Source organism: Tauraco erythrolophus, chromosome 7 (genome assembly GCF_009769465.1).
Source record: "Tauraco erythrolophus isolate bTauEry1 chromosome 7, bTauEry1.pri, whole genome shotgun sequence".
Lineage (NCBI taxonomy): Eukaryota > Metazoa > Chordata > Aves > Musophagiformes > Musophagidae > Tauraco > Tauraco erythrolophus.
In genome coordinates, this window is record NC_141471.1 from 56365266 (window position 1) to 56385894 (window position 20629).

The window sequence follows — 20629 nt, forward strand, 5'->3', positions numbered from 1 at the left end:
GGGCTTCACATCACAGGCTAAAGGGGAGGGTTGAAGTGTCTACATCAGCTGGAACAGTGGAGTTTGCTGCTCACAGCCTCTGTTCCCCCCACCTTCCCACGCATACAAACGAGTGGCCTCCCCCAAGCTTTTACCCTGGTTTTAATCCCTCCTAGAAAATGAAGTGTCAGATGTTCATATTAATGTCGTGGTTAACCAGCCTGTGGTAAGAACTCTTTACTGGACTGGCTTGATTTATACAGCGCTCATCACCACACCAGTAATTAGGAGTGAACAGAGCAGCTATGCCAATGCTGTATCTCATCAGCTTTGCCATCTTTCTGTTTCAGGGATGAAGCTTCGCTTGAGAAGTGAGAGTGCAGCTGTTCCCTCAAACAGCCAACACCCTCTTGGATATAACAAACCAAAAATCACGGTGAAAGGTCAAGATTTTAAGAGTATTTAGCATTCCTAAAGCCTGTCCTGGCTGTAAAGCACCATGTAGTTATTAAGTTGTTGTTCTTAAAAATTATTTAGCTATTTGTGCTACTTGTTATCCTTGTTTTACGGAGAGGAGGTTGGACTTATTGCTTACAAAGCCCTAACTCCTACTTCAGCACCTAATTTTTTCAGGCCACACAGAGAAGTTTATCTCCTTTGGGAAAGATTTTTTTCCCTTTTGCCCTTGTGAGATGCACATGTCTCCCAGAAAGGCAGTAACAAGCCCTCCGTTGTGTTTTTGAGACTTTTTCATCGTGATTCTTATTTTCCTGTGCTGTCTTCTCTCTACTCAGATGACTGGTGTTCTTATACGGTCAATCTTCTGGTTCTTGGAAACTGTTGAAACAATTGAAACGCGACCTCCCTGGTTTCCTTTCCTGAGGGAAGTCTATGTGAGCCACCGGTGGCTGACTCTGCAGGGAAGCCCTCTGACATCTGTGTGGGCTTGTTCAAGTAGGTCTGGCTTTCTGTTGCACTTTATGTTAGCTTCAGGGGTGAGATGCAGAGATAAAAACAAAGGTCAGGAGCAGATCTGTGAATGACAAACATCAGAATCGTGGAGTGCGTATGCCTGTCCCATTAGCCGTAACAACTTCAGTAACCTTGGACCACACTGATGTCCTGATAGAGTCTTAAAAACTTGAAAAAAAAAGCCTCGAGAGAGCGTTCAGAAATACTGCAGTGTGCTCCAATTCAAATAAGGTCATGGAGTTGCACTCTTTAAACCTGTCATTATTCCTGAGGCGCTAGCAAGGACATCAAGGGCACATTTCAACCATTGCCGTTTCAAGTCAGGCAATCACAGCTTCTTGCCAGCTCCTGATTTTTTTAGCCTGGAAGCAAGATTCATGCAGTCTCTCCGTTTATCGGTCTCCGTCCCTGTTAACTAATTTTAACCAAATTCCATGGAAAAGCGAGGACCTCGCAAGCCTGGTGACACCCGGCGGTAGGTAGAGATGAGAGGTTGCAGCCTCAGCAGCTATCTGTTCTGTCGCCATCAGCCCACGTGGCCAATTAACATGCATACATCTCCATACCGGCTGCTCCTAATCCAGCTGGCATTGGAGGGCACAAGAGGGTATTGCAGATGACAGGCAACCAAGGGTGAAAGCAAAATCACGTGTACAAAACCAGTTTCCAGTAGTTCCACTGCCGAGAGGCCCAGGCATTTGTTTTCCTTCTGCTGTGTGACCATATAGAAACAGGCAAGATTTTAAACCACTCATCCATTTGCAGGCTGATCTGCAATTCCCACAAGACTTTCGTCTCCAATTAATAGATCGGGCAAGGCGCATAATGGAAAAGCAGTCGCTCACCCAAATAAAGCAGAAAAGCCAAAGTTTCAGTTTGCATGAGCAAGCGCTCACTGGGTGAGCGAGGGCTAGGCAATGTAGCATGAAGACACGGATGGAGAAGATTATCGAAGTTTAAATTGATAAAGCCTTAAGGAAGCTTGAGTCATTGTTGATAAATTTCTGTCTTCAGAAAAAATTAGTTTTAAAGGAAAAGGAGCTGGTTTAAAATGTATTTAAAGTATCAAATTGCATGTATTTATGCCGAAGTCGCTTTCCCACTCCCACAGAGTGGGAATAGAAATTGTGGTACTCACTTGCCTCTTTGAAAATTGCAGCATCAGTTCTTTTACAGTCAAATAAGCAGTGAGGTCAGGGAGGAAGCAGATCTGGAGAAGTTAATGCTCTTGCGCTGGGTCTCATTTTTTAAATGTCTTGGGTCTCTAGTTCTGCAGAAGTGGCTGGGAAAGGAAGTAATACATAAAATCAAATGACGAGGAGCTAGTAGTTGGGGAGCTGCTTACGAAGATGAGGTGACGGAGAACGTGAAGTAGCCTACCCAATCTGACCCGTTCCAGAAAAAAAAACAGCATGAGACAGGTCGCTTTATTCTCATATATCCCTGGGCTGGTTTGTGGTATGCTTTCTATTACACCAGGATATTGTGTTCTTACCAGTGGTGCGGGATATCACACACTGGTAGCTGTGAGGTCTGATGGAGGTTGGATTGCACACACGGAATTGATTAGAGGTTCCCATCCTCTTGGCAGCGAGTCGTGTGGGGATTTTAAGGTCTGAACCTGAGTTTGGGGGAGAGGAAGCTGCGGAGACAGCTGTATCTTAATTACCTCTGGAAGGTTTACTGAAATGCTTGGAGAATTGCTCATCCGTCTGAACAGAAAGGGAGTACTGCCATCAAAGCTGCTGGGAGCTCAAGAAGTAAATACTGGGGAGTTGAGATCAAACAGATATCCTGAGGTGTGCTGGGGACCATGATAAAAATAGGAAGGAAGAAAAAGCTCAAGGCATTAAGGTGGCCCCTCTCAACTCCTTTTTGTAGCCATGTTTTGACAGCAGCTGAAACGTGATGTCAGCCCTTGATTATCTGGTTTGTGGATTAACCAGCTTGTCGTCGATCCAGTAGCAGTGCCCGATTCCTGAGGATGCAATGGCCAGCCCTGGCTCCTGCCCTGCCTTCTGATGGGGACCAGCTAACCGGCTCTGCAGAGCTGCCTGTTTTTTTCCAAAGAGGTTGTTTTCAGCCCATTCTTTTCATTACAGATCTTATGTATGTTTTGTATTGCCCAGAGTTTGACTTTATCTAGCTTGTCTCACGGTATCGTTGGGTAATAGGGAGTGCTTGGCATTCTCATCCCACTGCTGTTTTCATATCAGGCAGGTTTCTAGGTAACCTGTGGAAGACTAGTTTGTTTTATTCTGGGTTTGGAGTCAGCCCAGTCTGGAAACCTAAAAGACTGAAGTTGGGATCCAGGTCTTGTCTTGCCTTCTAAAGATTCAAACTTCTGTAGGAAGTCAAATATTTTATCGTTGTTTCTTTTTTTCTAGAAATAGCAGATTGCAGTCAAGGGCATTGGCAAAGAGAAAACAAGAGAAAGAGAAATAAGGAAGAATGTAAACAAACCCCATTCGTGAAAGCATTTTGGTATGGATCGGGAATGTGCTTTTGAAGGTAATTCCCTTCATGACATGCTCTTGGGGTGCACAAGTTGCTTTTCTTCCAGACAAAGCTAAACAGAAAGACGTGCTCCAGGGGCACACGTAGCACACTTCAACCAGCAATGGCCATTCAGTCCATAGGATCACACGAGAGGCGGTCTGAACTAAAACACCCAGAAACACATGCAGTGAGGATGTCAGGACCTCTGTACCAGATGTTTTGCTTTACAGATCCAATCCTCTAGCACTATGCTACTTGCCCCAAATCTGAGTTTTAAATATTGCACATGACTACTCTGACCAAACTGCCATAAGGCCATCCTCAGGGGCATTTACATTGGCTCCTCCTCGTTAGAAAGTAAAGATGCTGCTGCTGAGAAGTCAGGCCCTATGCGACCTCACTGGTCTCCAGAACCTGCTCTTCTGCTCAGTCATATTTGGCAACGGTCTCCAACACACTGCAGAAAGCATCTACTTGAGAAGGATTTCAGAAGTTAAAGATATGATAAAGGGAAAAGGGCAACTGGCTGCCTGACCATGTCCTATAGGATTTGTTTCAGCACAGTTGCAATATCTCTGGATATATCTATTACTATTATCTAGATTAATCATATTGAATTGCCCAGCCTCAGCCACATATGTCTTTATTATTTAGTTATGCTGTGCTGAATAAAATGTGGTAGAATATTTTTTAAGCATTATGACTTATCTTGCTTTAAATAAAATAATCATCTACTCTTTGGCTAAAACATTTTGGAGACACAACCTCAACATATATAACGGAAAAATAATTTTCCCATTCTCTTCAGTGACATCTTTGCTCCTGGGACAAGTTTTCATGTGGAAAATGCAAGGTAATGATTTCAGTGGTATATCTCTGGAGTCACAGGGAAGCAACAAGCAATAAAGTGTCTATAATCATTAGGGTACTTATTGTCTTACAGAGCTGGGAGAAATGATGATCATCTTTGCTTTTTTTTTTTTTGCTAGAAAAAAAAAATTTGCCTACTGAGATACTAGTTATTGAGATGAGTAAGAAATAGAACTGCTGACTTTGAAATATTGGGAAACAGGTATGACTGTGTTCATATTGGTCAATTATGCAGGCAGTGTTCCCTGCACATTGTGCTAGACCATCTGCGCTGTTCATTTATACGAACAGTCTCCGGCTAGGCTGGCGAGTATTCTCCCAAACATGGATTTGGCCAAGGATTGCTTCTGGAAGGTAGTTTGAGTGCAACCATGCTGATCTGGAGGCTGAGTTTAACCTTTTGGTGGACCCAGGCTACTTTGTGGCAATTCATTTATATGTTGGAGGATGATCCTGAAAACGTTGAATTGACTGGTATAGTCAGCCTCCATGTGTCTTTGTTTCAATTTGAGTAACATTTAGGAATTAATGTGGAAAAGTGAGTTAAGGCAGAGATACCTCCATAATGCAAAATAAGGAGTGGATATCCTGGAAGGCTGGCGACTTCTACATCCGCTAGCCCAAATAAGGACTGGTAGCTGCAGTTGTTTAGGAGAATCACAATGTTGCAATCTCTTATCATTCCTATCTGTGTCCGCTTTGGATGCAAACAGCAGGAGATGGCTGAATCTGAAGAAACTCCGTTAGCCGCACCCTTGATGCAACTCACATTCTTTATGTGTTGACTCAGGACTATCAGCTATCCTCACTCTCTCTTCGCCATAGATTTTGCAGCACTACAAACACCTGAGGAGACTGTATTTTGAGCAGCCATTTGCTATATTGGCACATGGTATTGAACTTCAGGTGGGAGCTAGGTAGGGGTAGTGTCATCTTTGTCGGCAACATGGACAGTGGGATCGAGTGCACCCTCAGCAAGTTTGCTGACATCAAGCTGTGTGGTGTGGTTGACCTGCTAGAGGGAAGGGATGCCATCCAGAGGGACCTTGACAGGCTGGAGAGGTGGGCCCATGTGCAAACCTCATGAAGTTCAACAAGGCCAAGTGCAAGGTCCTGCACGTGGGTCGGGGCAATCCCAAGCACAAGTACAGGCTGGGCAGAGAATGAATTGAGAGCAGCCCAGAGGAGGACTTGGATATGCTGGTTAATGAGAAGCTCAACGTGAGCCGGCAATGTGTACTTGGAGCCCTGAAAGCCAACCGTATCCTGGGCTGCATCAAAAGAAGTGTGGCCAGCAGGTCGAGGGAGGTGATTCTGTCCCTGTGCTCTGCTCTTGTGAGACCCCACCTGGAGTACTGCATTCATCTGTGGGGTCCCCAACATAAGAAGGACATGGACCTGTTGGAGTAGGTTCAGAGGAGGGCCACAAAGATGATAGGAGGCTGGAGCACTTCTATGAAGACAGGCTGAGAGAGTTGGGGCTGTTTAGCCTTGAGCAGAGCAGGCTCTGGGAAGACCTTCTAGCAGCCTTCCAGTACCTAAAGGCAGCCTTCAAGAAAGCTGGAGAGGGACTTTTTGCAAGGGCATGTAGTGATAGGACAAGGGGCAATGGCTTTAAACTGAAACAGGGTAGGTTTCAATGAGATCTAAAGAATAAATTCTTCACTATGATGGTGGTGAAGCACAGGAACAGGTTGCCCAGAGAAGTTGTGAATGCCCCATCCCTGGAAGTGTTCAAGGCAAGATTGGATGAGGCTTTGAGCAACCTGGTGCAGTGGAAGGTGTCAAGGGGGTTGGAACTAGATGATCTTTGAGGTCCCTTCCAACCCAAACCGTTCTATGATTCAGTGATTTCTGGTTGAGCGAAAGAGTACATGTAAAATCAGTGTAAGCCATGCTAACGAAGTACAGAAATAAGGCAGAAGCTTGTTTCTGTTTGGGAAGCCAGTGTACTGTTTAGTAACAAAGATTTTGGATATAACACACCTCATTCCATCACAATATCAGTCCTCATGTCCTTACTCATACAAACTGTAGAACTTACTTAGGTAAGAACATAGCAAGAAATACCAACTTCAGGATTTGTTAAACTGTGTAGAAAACCACAGTAGTCCCTACACGATGTTCCAAACACCAAAGTGATGGATGCTTTTAAGCAGGAAATGCATTCTACACTTTTAAATGATCTAGTAGATGGCAATAGAGATGCCATATTCCCCAGCAGTTCAGTAGAGATTTTGCAAGAGGGAAAATAATAACTCTATAGGAATTAAAACTGTATGCTTTAGTCAGTATAGTATGATTATTCCCATGATATCCTGATAACATGGTTCAGTTTATGTTATGAATTGTAATGCTTATCTTGAATACGGAAAGAATTTGCTATACCCTTTTTTTGTTTCTTGAACTTATTTTAGATGTTAATGAAAATACACAAAGCGATTTATTTTTTCTTTTCTGCTTTATACTGGACAAAAATTGAGGGTCTTTGCAAAGAGAAGCCACAATTCAGAGGACAGCTAGCGGTTTCTCCTGTGCAACGGGTGGCATAGGATCTTTGGATACTAAAACCCACTACAGCCACATAGTGTTTATTTTTACACTTACTTTTTTGTTGCCTACTTTCATTAGTGAATAAACTGATGCTGCAAATCCCTACCAGAGTTTAAAACATTTTTTAAGTCTGTTTCTGAGTTAAGTGAAGCTTCCCTGAAGAAATGCAATATTGAATTTGGTGACTGAGATGACAGATAAAACCTGGACATAAAAACAAAGAAAGTGTAGGAACCCTCCTGAGGTAACACCATGGTCACATGTTGAATTACTGACTGTGCAATTTACTATAATTAAGGTTTAATTCCAGCACCTGTGTGTGTGTTGGTCTTGTCTTTTGTCAGAGCTGTTATACAAACAAACAAACAGTGTTAAGAGAAGAGAGAGGGATTCTGAGTCTGTAAAAACAGATACGTTTTCATCAGGGACGTTGTCTAGAAGTAGCATGATCTAAGGAGGTTTAAATACAATGTTTAGAATAAACAGCCCTTGAGTGATAACCCTAGCTCTGCCACTAACACTCTGCCCAAGGCAAATTATTTTACATCTATAAAATGGAAATGATAGCTACTAACCTGCTTTACAGGAGATTTGCGAAGATAAATTAGTTAATGTTTGTGCAATGTTTTGAACATGCAAAGTGCCATAAAGCTCCACGAATTATTACCTCAGTCCTTGCTTTAAAACCTCAAGGAGGAGTCATAGGATACAAACTACAATGCAAACTACAATGTTCACAATCTCAAACACCATGCAAATGAAACCTGAGCACGCTGGATTGTAAAACCCCACTAATTCACCTCTACTTCATTTCTTCTCTTCCAGTAAAAAGCCTGCCCTTTAAAACCACTTTTGCAACACGCAGAGGAGAGCTGCACTGCCATCGAGGAACAGTTGCTGATGAATTTTTTTGGAGGGGTAAATGCTGGCCCATCCCTCGGTGGATAATGAAAACCAACACGTTTCTTCTGTTTCATTCAAGGAAAGGACCCAGCAGCAGGTATTTCTTTACTCTTGGCAGCATTTTGAGACTGTTCTGTTTTGAGGGAACGCGGAAGGAAGAGGAGAATCAATCCTGCTTTTTCCACTGATAGGGATCTCAGTTATTCATTCTTTTCCAGTTCTCTCCCTATGTGGCAAAGCAAGCGGCTCAGCGGCACAGGCAAGTGGTGGTGAGCAACAGCAGTTCAGTTCTGCAGTCCAGTGCTATCTTCCTATGAAGGTACGACCAGCTTACATGAACTTTACTTCATAGGCCAGTGTGTTTATGCTTAATATAAAGAAGGCAGAAGATACATATGTACTGTAAAGCAAGCAAGTCAAAAGGAAGCTGAAGCAAGACGTTGCATTTAGTGTGAGATTCTCAGTATGTGGTATTAATTTAAAAATTGATGGTCAAAAGTTTGGCCTTCGTCCCATGACCTTTGATCCATGCACACACGCAGCTGGTGATAAAAGTTTTGCAACATGAAGGTATATTGCATGCCCATGCCAAAATTCCTGTAGTCAAGTGAGCTTCAAAGGAGTTAGGATAAAGGCAGTCAGTCACTGCGTATGTGACCAGCTGTTTAGGGAAAATGTCATGTTTGAATTAAAACTGGCTAAGAAAGTGTTCAGTAGTGTAAAAAAGGCCTGAAAGCCCTGCCTGTCATCATAAGCATCTCAAACCTCAGCCTTAGAGCCTCTTTATGTATCTTGTGACCTTGGCAAGTAGAGCACAGATGCCATGAAATTAACACATTTGTGCTCAAAGAGGTGGGAAGACGGAATTCATCGCAGTTTGCTGTGCAGCCCCTTCAGCGGTACTGCGCTGCCAGCAGCAGATGGGAGTCTCCTGTAGTGGATATCTGCAGTGTGGGAAAGCAAATTTAAAGGGGATTTGCCTAGTCTTCCCTTGCCCATCATGACAGGAATGAAGGAGGAGCTTAGTCAGGATCAAATAATTGAGTTTATGTGTATTCGTGTAAGGGCAGTACGTGATGGGAGGTGAAGCAAGTATGAAATGTTCCTGCTCAGTATAGCAGGTAGAATCACAATTGCATGAAAAATTCTGCAAAGCAAGTATTTATTCTTTAGCATGCTAGGACAGGACTTGGACAAGTTTCTCCACTGAGTTCATATGCAAAAGATGATGGGTTTTGTTTTTATGTTTTTCCCGTGTTTAGTTTGCTTTTCAACCGTCACTTTGAATCCTTTCTTTTTCTAGATTTTAAAAACTTCATTGCCTTCCACAGTGGTAGCTCGATGCTCAACATGCGTATCTAGGGGCGCATGTTTTTATTTAGTATTTATTTACAGAACTGATTTGAGGTTCATTTCTCTCATTTCTCAGTTGTCTTAATTGCACTCCCTTTCTCATAAGGCAAGCTGCAGTCTGTAGCATATTTTGAGGTTGCTTTACACATCTTTCCTGCCTAGAAGTTGATAATTTCTTTCCTGAGCCTCTCATTTTTAAAAATCCTCCTGTTTGTCTAATTGAATGAAAATTAATCATGTACATATAACGTTCACAAGGTTGCACTATGTGAGAATCTCTGAAGTAAATTACATTAATATTGTATTGTAAGTCCAGATGCTGCCCTCAGTCACAGCCACAAAATGAATCATATGAGTAAAGTTCCTTGGATGTTGCTAACGTCTGAGTTTACTTCAAAGTACATCTTTCAGATTATTTACAAAATACAATCAAACCAGAATGTCAGCTGCAGCATACAAAAGGTATCTTGTAACCCGATTCATCTCAATAAATGATTACAGGCATGGTGGGATGATACGTGGTTAAAGGTATGTGGTCAGGCACCAGGTTTTGTGCTAGAATAAGTAAATGGGATGGTGGCTTTCTCTGCCTAGTTAGAACAGTAACTAGTTAAATTATCAGAAAAAGATTGTACAGAGGAAGTTGACTGTTGGGAGAAAAGTAATGCGTCTCTCAGAGGAACATGCATCACAGAGGAAAGTCAAGATACACTCAGTGGCTGTTTTGCAATCTATTGTGTTCCAGCACCCTGTGATAGACACAGGCATTCAGCACGTAATCTCCCAAACCTCATGTCATTGTGGACTTTGGTTCTGGAGTTCCCAATTAATCATGACAGTTCTAAGGATTCGTATCCTACTGACTGTGTGGCCCAAGTCTTCACAAGAGCTTTATGAGGAAAGCACCACTTTAAAGAAAAGCTCTTAACAAGTTTGAATGTTGAATCGTGATTGACTGGGAGAGATCCCAGCCCAGACAAGTGACACTTCTAAGCCCTGTTTACCTGCCTGAGTGACAAGACAGTGCTTCCTCCTACTTTCCAGAGGAGCAGCCTGGTAAAAAAAAAACAGCTTGTAACCATAAGTGTATTTTACTGAATACCGAATAGCTTGGTTTTGCCTCTCGAGGAGGGAGGGAAAGATGTTTGGGGGGAAGGAGCACTATGCATGTGCTCTTTTGTTTAATGTCCATGGATGTCCCTGGGGCGCCTCAAGAACACTTGTATAATTGTGTGTTTATTAAGTAACTCGCTTCGCAGAGCAAGGAGCACTTTCTCACTGCCGGTGCAGGGGAATAGAAACGGTGTGTACAGATACTGCAGAAAAAGCGCAGTTCTGGTTCACACTTGCAAGCATGGGGGAAGGGGGGGGGGGGGGGCTAAAACGACCAGCCCGAGGACTGCTCGCAGAGAAGCCAGAGGGGCTCCGCTCATTTCGGGGGAGCACAAACGAGGGCCGGAGCCCCGGAGATGCGCCCCTGAGGGAGCGGATTTAACCTCCGCAGCCGCTTGGCCGCTGCCGCTCCCCGCGGAAGCGCCTCAGCCCTGCCTTGCCCGCACTCCCCTGCCCGGGGAACAGGACGGGACAGGGTTTCTGCCTCAAAACACCCTGGGGACAGCCTCTGCCCCCCGCGGCGGCCCGGCCTCTCCCCGGGAGCAGACACGGCGGTGTGGAGGCTGTGCCAGGGGCACACTGCTTTTGTTGTGAGCAGCGGCGCAAATGCACGCTCATACCTTTAGCAGTTGCCGGGTAGGAGCCACAGAGAAGCAGGGCATTTTCCTCTCCCCACTCCTTTCCCGAATAAAGAGGAGCGGCTAAACAGCCTTCACCCCACCCACCCCTCCTCTCGCCCTATATCCTGGCACAGGTGGTGGGCTCGACTCTTCCCCACCTGGGCGGGGAAGGCGCCGCTGGTTCCTCCTCTTCCCTACTCCTTGCTCCCGCCCCATCCTCCTCCTCCTCCTCCTCGGCGTCCCCAGAGGGAGCCCCTGCGCTCCGCGGCCGGGTGGAGAGCGCAGCTGGGCTCGCCCCGTCCCGCAGCCGGCTCCAGCCGCTCCGCAAGCCCCTGCGCACCCGCTGCCGCCTGCAGCAGGAGGAGCAGAAGAGGAGGAGGAAGGTAGCAGCCCTCCCGCAGCGGGGCACGCACGTGTGCGCGCAGCCCTCGACGGCCGCCCTCCAGCATGCTGCGCGGAGCCGCGCAGGGCAGAGCGGCGGAGAGGAGCTGATCGCGGCCGCGGGAGAAGAACAGAGCAGAGCAGAGGAGCAGCTCCGCGGAAACCTCCGTGCGTCTGTCCCGTCCGGACACCACTCCCCCCACGCTCTCCGAGGGAGCAGCGGTCCCGCAGCATGGGCGGCCGCAGCCCCCTCGCCGCCGCCGGGCCCCGCGGGGCCGCTGTCCTGGTGCTGCTCCTGGGGTCCGTCGCCCTCTGCTCCGCCGTGGAGGAAAAGAAAGGTAGGGGGGGCGCGGGGGGCAGCGGGCCGGGGCGTGGGACCGCGGGAGCTGGGCTGCGGGCGGCGGCACGCCGCGGCTTCCCGTGGGGAGCGGCGGAGGAGGGAAAGTCCCAACTACTTTCCTTAAAAAAAAAAAAAAAAAAAAAAAAAAAAAAAGGAGAAAGGGGGGGGAAAAAACCCTAAACCTATAACAGCGATCACGCAGCTCTGACTTCCTGATTCTAGGCTTATTTTCTTTTGTGGGGGTGGAGGAAATAAAAGAGAATAAGCCTTGGCACATCTCGTCGGTTATGCTTCGCTCCTTTCGTGTTTCTTTTGCTTCTTTCCCACCCTTCCCGCGTTGCCCAATCGCTCCCCGGAGCGCGTTACCCGGCCGGGCGGCGGGCTCAGCCCCGCGGCGACCGCCCGCCCGTCCCGCACCGCCGCTACCGGCAACCCCGGGCTGGCGGCGCCGAGCGCGGCGGGGAAAAGCCGCGCAGCCCCCGAGTAAGCGGAGCTCCGGCAGCCCCTGCCTGTCGCCTCGTCCTGGACACCTCCGCTTGTCCTGTAACCTACAAAAAAAAAAAAAAAAATATATATATATATGTATGTATGCACCTGGGAAGCGGGGGGCGTGGAAAGAGGGGAAACTTCATGTGGGTTCCGGTTGTCCAGTTACGAAAAAGAGGAGCGGTTTATCCCTGCCTGACCCGGCGCGGAGAAGCCGTCGTCCCGGCTCTGCCGCCGCTGTCAGCCCCGGCAGTGACCGCCCGGCGCGGCGGTGCGTGGGAACGGCGCGGAGCGGGCGCCGCCGGCCCGGGCTGCCTGCTCGGGCTGGTGCTTTGGGGTCGGTTGGGGACGTTTTCTGGGGGGAGTTGTTTGGTTTTAGTTTTATTTTTTGAGAAGCTGGTTTAGAGGGTGAGAAAAGGTTTCTGGCTGGTCGGATCCGTCGCCTTTTCTGTGTTTGGTGTTCTCTTTTGTGAGTTTGGAGAGCAGGCCCCGGCTGCTGTTCCAGACAGAGTACGGTCCTCTTTATCTTGGAAATCTGCCAGCCGGGAAAAAAAAATGCAGATTTTTTTTTTTCTTTCTTTCTCTTTAAAGAAAAAGTGGGAGAAGAGAACTGATAGTTTTTACAAGGACTGATGCATGGCTTAAAACAACTGAGTTAGTCTTTTGTGTGTGTTGACAGTAAAACCGTCATGACGGGGAGAAACACCTCATCCAAAAGAACTAGTTGCACAACCTTCAAAAAGAAGAGAGATTCTCTCGTTCCAGAAATCAAGTTCATACCTGTTGTTGATGTAACATAGGTAGTTTTTCTTTCCTGGGATTTTTTTTTTTCCTCCCCCTCTCACTCTTTGCAAATGACAAAGAGCAAGGGGACCCCATCTGCCGTGCCAGTGTTAAAAGTCTTTTGAGATGCAGTGTCAGGTGCATGTGCTCTGTAGGCTGCATAAAATGTGAGAAAAACCTTGTTTACAGTGTTTAATTCTGTGTCTTGCTGATTATTTGAGGATTACTAAATTATCAACAACTGAGTGACAAACTCAATAGAGATTATTCTTGGTACGTTATCTTAGAAAGTAACTGTCCCTCTGAGGAGAGCTGGAGGCTCAGGGGCAGAGGTGAAGGCAGAAGAATTTCTTCAGGAAGCGTGAATTGATTGGTTGGTCTTTATTAGTTTCTCCCCACACTTGAGGATAAGCAAGAAAATAAGTCAGGGGTGCAAAATGAAGCAGCATTTGAGAATTGTGAGATACTGGTTTGAAGCAACAGGTCCAACAGGTAATAAAGCATCCGTGTATGTTGAGGACTTGCCTCTTTGGTCAAGTGATAGGACCAAGCATCAGACTTCAGAGTAATTCTGGAAGTAAACGTGCCGTTTTACATATTCTTGAGTTTTAAGAACAATTTCTATGGATTTTAGAAGTTCAGATGGCATACGAAGTTACACTTCTTAACATTTCAACCTGATTTGTTCCATTGCCAAAAAAAAGGAAATGTCTCAAAAAAAGAAAAAATACCTGGGCAAAGGTTGATATTGTTAGAATGTCAGAATCAACCTATAAAATCTGATCGACATAATGTTTCAATTGAAATTTAAATACAATTGTGTCTTTTCCCACAATTTTAGAATGAGTTCTTTGAACGTGAATGAGAGAAGGCTAGTTTAGTTGCAATATTGTAGTCATTAAGATACCAAAAACCCCCTAATTGTGCATATTCCAGAACCAAACAGCATTTCATGCAACTGAAGTCCACTCACGGGGATTGATACCTGCCTCTATCTCCATCTACCTGCTCTGATTTTGACCCAGATTAACCACAGTGGAACTAAACTGTATTGCCACTAATGTGCCCCAGATGTCCTGCTCGGTGGTACCTGAGATAAATACCTGTGACAGCAGACATGCCACTTATGCAGGATGCATTTGACCCACATCCCTCTTGTGTGTCAGTGCTCGGTGACAGCACTACAGTTAAGTGAACTGCTTTTTGTTGCTATATATTGGTTTTATATCTCTAGTTTTGATCTGTAACTACAGCCATTGTGGGCTGGGAGCGTGCTGCCCCGTGCCGGCAGCGGGCATGCAGTGGGCGTGCCGGGCAGCTTGGTGGCTGCAGAAGTTGGCTGCGGTGGCCTTGTGTACCTGATGTCTTACATGGCTTTCTGAAAAACAAAGGAAAAATGAGTTCCTTAAGGATATTTCATTTTCACGTGAAATGAAAAAGCTACGCGTGGCTACGTGTGCACTGCTAGTATGTATTGCTGGCCTTTGCATTGCTTGGTGGGTTCTGCACTGTATGTTATTCCATACTTGCTTGCAACAGATGTATATGGCTAGACTAATCTTTGTGGATTGTGTAGGCCTTGATCCGGTTATGCGCAGGTGTCCGGTGCCTTTTCAGGTGCCCTCCAGTGCAACCTGGCTGCTACTCCATGGCAGTAGAGATCTCTGAGATACAAAGTGCCAGTGGGGGCTGTTGTGGGAGCGATTGTGGGGGCCTCCTGGGAGCTGGCAGCTGCCTGCGCATTGATGGCACGGCTGAAGAGTCGGAAGTGTCCTCTGCTCCCCTGGTGCCAGGCACCAGGTCGCAGGTGAGGGACGTCTCGTGCTCCTGCCGCTGTACCGGTGTTGCTGCTACGCTCTTTTGTCCTTCCTCTATTTGTATTGTCATTGTTGCAAGTGGAGTTTTCTATGTGGAGAGAGGAGCGAATGCGTGTGTGTGTGTAGGCATGTGTTTATTATCTAAGGTCTTGTCTATGCACCCATTTGTCTCTTTTTTTTCCTCCTTGGTAAATGACCGAACTTTCTTGGATTTGGAAACGGAAATAAATCTGTGCAGCCTTGGCAGTGAACACGGTTAGAGATACAGAAATTTAGATACTGTTACAGTCCAATTTGGTGAAATAATGTAATTAAGCAAGTAGTCTTGACTATAGAGTTGCTCTTACTCCAGTGCCTCTGTGTATGAATGATTAAGAACAAATCTCAAATCTCCCATAGTTAAGGGCAATTTCTGATAAGCAGGGAAGGAAAGGTAGAGTGCCAGCAGCCATCTCCTTCATTCCGGCAATCTGCAAAGAGCAGTGACTGTGTGCAGAATGCTACAAAAGAGATTGACCTCTTAGCAAAGTGTGTGCACCTGGTGAGCAAACTACACACAGAAGTGATAGTAGTAAATACAAACGTGTTGTTTCTCACATCAAGAGTATATTAAGAGATTTGCAGATAAATAAAGAATCAAGATCAATGCCCTAGAGACTTTACAATCAGAGTAGTCCGTTGTAATTCATTTGTTAATTTATAGAGAGAGACTTTCAGGGAGTGTCGCACAACGCCATTATGGTCCTCAGGGCTGACTTTTGCATTTGGGTATCCATGTATCGCTGAAATCACTGGGATATGCTAGCTTTAGCAGCAAGATAGCTGACTAGCCAAACCAGTTCCTTTAGAAGGTGTCCTTATCTTCCTTGAACACAATCTGCCTTTGCTTAATAGCTCTTCAGAAACAAGCCTAGTGAAAGGTTTACTCCATTTTAGGGAGGATGACAGGGGAAAAAGCCTTCATGGAATGGTTTTGAGTAGAAACTTTTCATATTGTCAGAAACTTCTGGCTTAGTCCAAGTTTCAGTAGCATGTGTGCATCAGAGGGCACAGTCACCCTGCGTATGTGAGTGGAGTATCCAAGAGTGAACTAGCATACATTCAAGAATAGGAGTCAGCATGTTGTTATGTTGTAAGCGTTGGCATTTGCAGGTACGAGCACTTGGGTCAAATTTCATGTTCGATTCGGATCTGTGTTGCAAAAGTGCTTCTGTGATGCAAATGTGATTGTACTGTCAGAGAAATGCTTTAACTTGGAGAACTTTAATTGGGGGAGCCAGGATTGCCCGTACCCACAAAAGCATTCTCTGGCCAGTCTACATTAGGAGCTGGGGTGACCCAGTTGACATACGTTTTTAATTTAGACTATTCAAACCAGGGGCGAGGTCTTATTCTGTAAAAAGACGACCTGCTAGCTAGAGCAATTGTTATTTTGGAAATGTGTGAATTGCATTAGGTGTTTTCCATGTGTGTTTATGTTTTTTTCAAAGCCCCATTTCGCTCTGCGGCTCTCCTTGCATCCTTGCTAGGGACAGATGCAATTCTGTCGGCCGGGGCTCAGCTGGCACAGGAATTGCACTCAATCCAGCTAGGATTTTGCTAGTTTTAGCAGAAAGGGAAGGTTATTAGGAAAGGCAGCAGAGCTTTTATTTGCTTCTCAGTGGAAGGTATATTCTCGCTTTTTGTTTCCTGGATTTGCTCTGTAGCAGTTGCAGAAGGTTTGCAGGTGCTCCGATGAATACTCAAGCAGCAGTTCTTGCTGTGACGGGGACAGTCATCTGCCTTGCTCTTGCCTCGAGGTTAGCTTGAGCAACACGTCTTGCTGTAAGTGCCATTGGAGAAGTTAGTGCAGAATTTGCCTCTCTGGGTCCAAAGCAACACTTGAGCTGGCGCCTGCCTTGAAGATGATGACCAAGAGGGAACCGCTGCTTCACGGAGCTAAGGGGTATGGCAGGAGAGCAGGAATCGTGACCAGGGATTCACAGACAGGCCCTCACCTCTGGGATGCAATGCCAAACATCCTCGGGTCTGGATGATGACGATGGTAGGATAACAAGCTGCTGTGGAAGTGACTCATCAGAAGTCCTCCATTCCCGAGGACCGTTGCTGTTCGTACCTGTCGGCTCTGGCGAGCACGTGAAATGCGTGAGGACGTGGAGAGCCAGCACTACGGGTTTATCAGCATTGTGTTGGTGGGGGGAGAAAGTGTTCAGGTGAATTTTTTTGCCAGGAGCTAATGGTATGCAGCACGGGAATCCGCCGCTTGATGTTTTGTGTGGGCTCTGACACTTGTTCAGCTCGGTACAGTACACCCTGACCCTGTTAAAGGCGTATCGACTTGACCTTCCCTGTGCCCCTTCACTTCCAGGAATGCTTTGTTAGTTGGTGCAGTATGAGATCCAGTATTGTTCCTGCCCATTCTGGCTTTTGATGTGTTACTTCTTGGCTTCCAACTACAGCAAATGGGACTGTAATACTTCTTTTTTTTAGGACTGAATTCTGCTGACCTAACAGTATTGAGTAATAGTATTTTTTTTTTTCCTTCAGAAATAGTTACGGAACATTTGGCATGAATACGGGCAGCAGAAGTCATTCCTAAAGGAAATATGGAAAAAAAAAAAAAAGATATACTCCTCTGTACAGAGAACTTGTACCAAAATAAATATCTGTTCCTGCTGAAGCAAAATGGTTATTTAGTAAGAGCTATGACATACCGTCGTAGTTTGTTTCACAGGGAGAACATGTAGGTGTGGGTCATGTGCTCTCTGTACTTAATAATGTTATTGAGGGCTGCTCACAGAGAAGCAGCATGAGAAACCACTCGTGAGATTGCGTGTTTGTACAGGAAAACTTTCTGAAGAGCAGATCGAAAGACCCATGTGGGTTGGCTATTGAGCTAAGAAGTGCACTTGCTACCACACCGCACCTTTTTAAGCGTGTTTTTTTTTTAAAAAAAAAAAAAAAGAACAGAAGGCATTGCTAGGAGACAGCAGCGCTGGATTTAGGTAGCCTATAAAGGTGTGTGAGCTTGCGTTTTGAAGCTTTTTGAAGTTTTAATGCAAAGTATGTTTTGTCTGTCGAGAGATCCATGCAAGGCAGATGCAAGGTTCCTCCTCCTGCCAGCGTGCCTTCTCCTGCCCAGCACATCTGCGTACATGAAAGTAAACATCTACGTGTTCGCATGCATGTCGTACTATTAGAATGCATCAAACCATGGGTGGGTTTTGTTTGTTTCGGTGGTCGAAGAATCAAAATTTAAAAAAAAATGGAAAAAAAAAGAATTAACTTCCATTCAACTGAAACAAGTATTTCAGGGTGGTTCTGATGAAGTGAAGGGGGGAACAAAAACAACCCCAACAACAAAATACCAACAAAAGCCCCCTGTTTTAAGATAATCTGGGAGACTAAATTTGACCTGAGAACATTTCTTTTCAAGTTGGGTAAGAAGGAAAATGAAGTGCTGTTTGAAATGAAAATTTGCAGGTTTATTTTGAAAATACCAGAACTCCACTTGATTTTCTTACGCCTCCCTCCCACTCAGTTTTTGGGCCAAGGCATATTTGCTGAGTTTGGCTCAAATTAACGAACTAACTTCAATTCACTTCTTCCTCCTTTGAAAAAAGTCAGGTTTTGGGGGTGGGGTAAACTGGGTTTTATATACACAAAAAGAGCTCTGCTCAAATCAGGTTGAACGTTAAGTAGAGAGATGAACGCAGTCTGAAATGTTTGTGACCGCTTTCTTCCATTTTCATCACATGAAATAAAAATAATGAAATAGTAAAAATAAGAATGAAATAATAAAAAAATGAAATAATAAAAATAACAAAAACATAATAAATGTGGTTTTTTTTTAAAAAAAAAAGCTTGGTATCTATTACCTCCCTGGCCTACATATGTTTGCTGCCTTCATGATACCTTGCTAACCCCTGGCCAGAGGAGGAGTTGGAGGCTTGCGACCTCCTTGCTGGAGGTGCACAAGCAGGTGGGCTGGGGCTTTGGGCAGGTGAGGTGAAAGCTGCTGGGCAGTAGCCTTGCCCCATGGGCCGGTGGTGCTGCTGTGTGGGTTAAAAGCCTTCTCCTCCGTCTAGCGGTTACTGCTCTGTGGTTCTTTTACCTTGTGAAGGTGAAGGGTGGGTAGCTTCTTCTGTACCCTCCAACTCCCTGGAAAAGTGGTGGGTTTTCCAGCCCCCTCCATCCCAAACAAACAAACAAAAAAGAATAAAATAAATAAAAATACACCGGACCAGCAAAGACGGTTGTGCCAGAACCATGTTGCTGGGGTAGATGGCTCCTCCTGCGGTGCGGGGGCCGGTGGGGCTAGACGAATCGGCAGGGACTGTGTCAGGCAGGATGTTTTCCTGGGAGGATGTGGAAGGAAGGAAAAGAGGATATATACCAGCTGTCTTGATGACAGGATAGTTGTATTTTAGCTCTGGCTTTTATGAGAAGAAAATTATCAGTTTGTGGGAACAACGTTTGTGTGCGTTTGGTAATCAAAATGCAGTGGCATAACCCCTGCCTTACCGTCACCAGATTCAGTAGTAACTATGAAGATAACCAGAAGAGCCCTGGAAATCGGATGCTCTTGGCACTGTGAGCTCACGCAGCCCTTCTCCTAGGTAGGGAAAAGTCTTAATTTTACCTATCGGGAGCCACAGGATTGGAGCCACGGAGGCTTTGAATGGTTGCCTGAGGCAACGCAGCTGGCCGCTGGTGAAGTTGCCTGCTAGGATTTTGGCCTCTTGCCCCATGCTCAAGCCAATAATAAACACTGCCTGGAGTTGAAGGTAACCAACATCCTATTTGGGGCTTAATCACAAGCTTTGAAACCATGTCTCATGCAGGGCATCGTTTCTCCTCTTTCCTAAAGGCCCTTCTGCGTGTCCTTCCCTGAGGATGTGTCCCTTGACGGAGGCTGGCTGTAGCCTGGGATGAGGTGACCTGTAGTGGCATGCATCTGGCTTGGCTCCTTGGGACTGAAGCGTGCTTGTTCCCTGCCTGTGGTAGGGCTCAGCATGCCTGGCCCCTTGCTCCACTGCCCTGGGGGAAGCCCTGGCACTTCCTGAAATAACAGCGGTGTGAGACAGTAGCTGCAAATCAAGGTTGGGTGTAAGCAGATGTAAAGTCTGAATTGTTTCCTAACTTATGCTTTCTACATAGCTGCAGCACAGTTGTGATGGCAGTTTTCATATTTGCAAGGCCTAACTTAAAACCCCACCCAACCACAAACAAACAACAACAACAAAAACCAAACAAAAAAAGACTACAGCTGCTTCTATCTGAGGGTATGTATTCACACCCCTCATTAAGATCTGAGACATACGTGCACTTCTGAAAGTTGAATTGTTTCAAGTCTGAGGTAGTAAACGTTTCTTCTTGAGAGAGATGTACTTAAGTTCTGCAAAGTGCAATTGCTAAGGAATTCTGCCATCCTGGAAATACCATTTTTTCATTGCACGTAAATAATTGAGTCTTTATTTTTTAGTTTTTTAAATTCTAAGTTCAAAATGCTTTTGTAGAACAGTCATGTTTTCTGAAGTTCACTCGGGAGGTAAGACTGAGGAAGGAGACAGGGTTCAAGGAAGAAGCTTGTTTTAGCAGTTGGGTCAGTTATTTCAACAATGCCTTTAGCAAAGAAGTAAGAGGCTGTTTGCACAAATCAGTAACTAGTTCCCATGATTCAGATTGAATCACGTAGTTCAAGTCATTTGAATAAATAAATGACTTCTAGTAAATGAGACAACCTCTGCAATTACGATGGTATGCTGCATATTTCATGCCATTTATCATGTGGTTTTCAATAGATATGATTAAGTTGGATTACACTTGGAATGCTAGGTGGCATTTCAACACAAGCCACTTAACCAAAGCTTACATTAAAATGAGATACACGTTTGTTTTTTACAGGTGGCATTGTGCTGTATCTTCAATACTTACGTTTTCCGCAAGTAGATACTTAA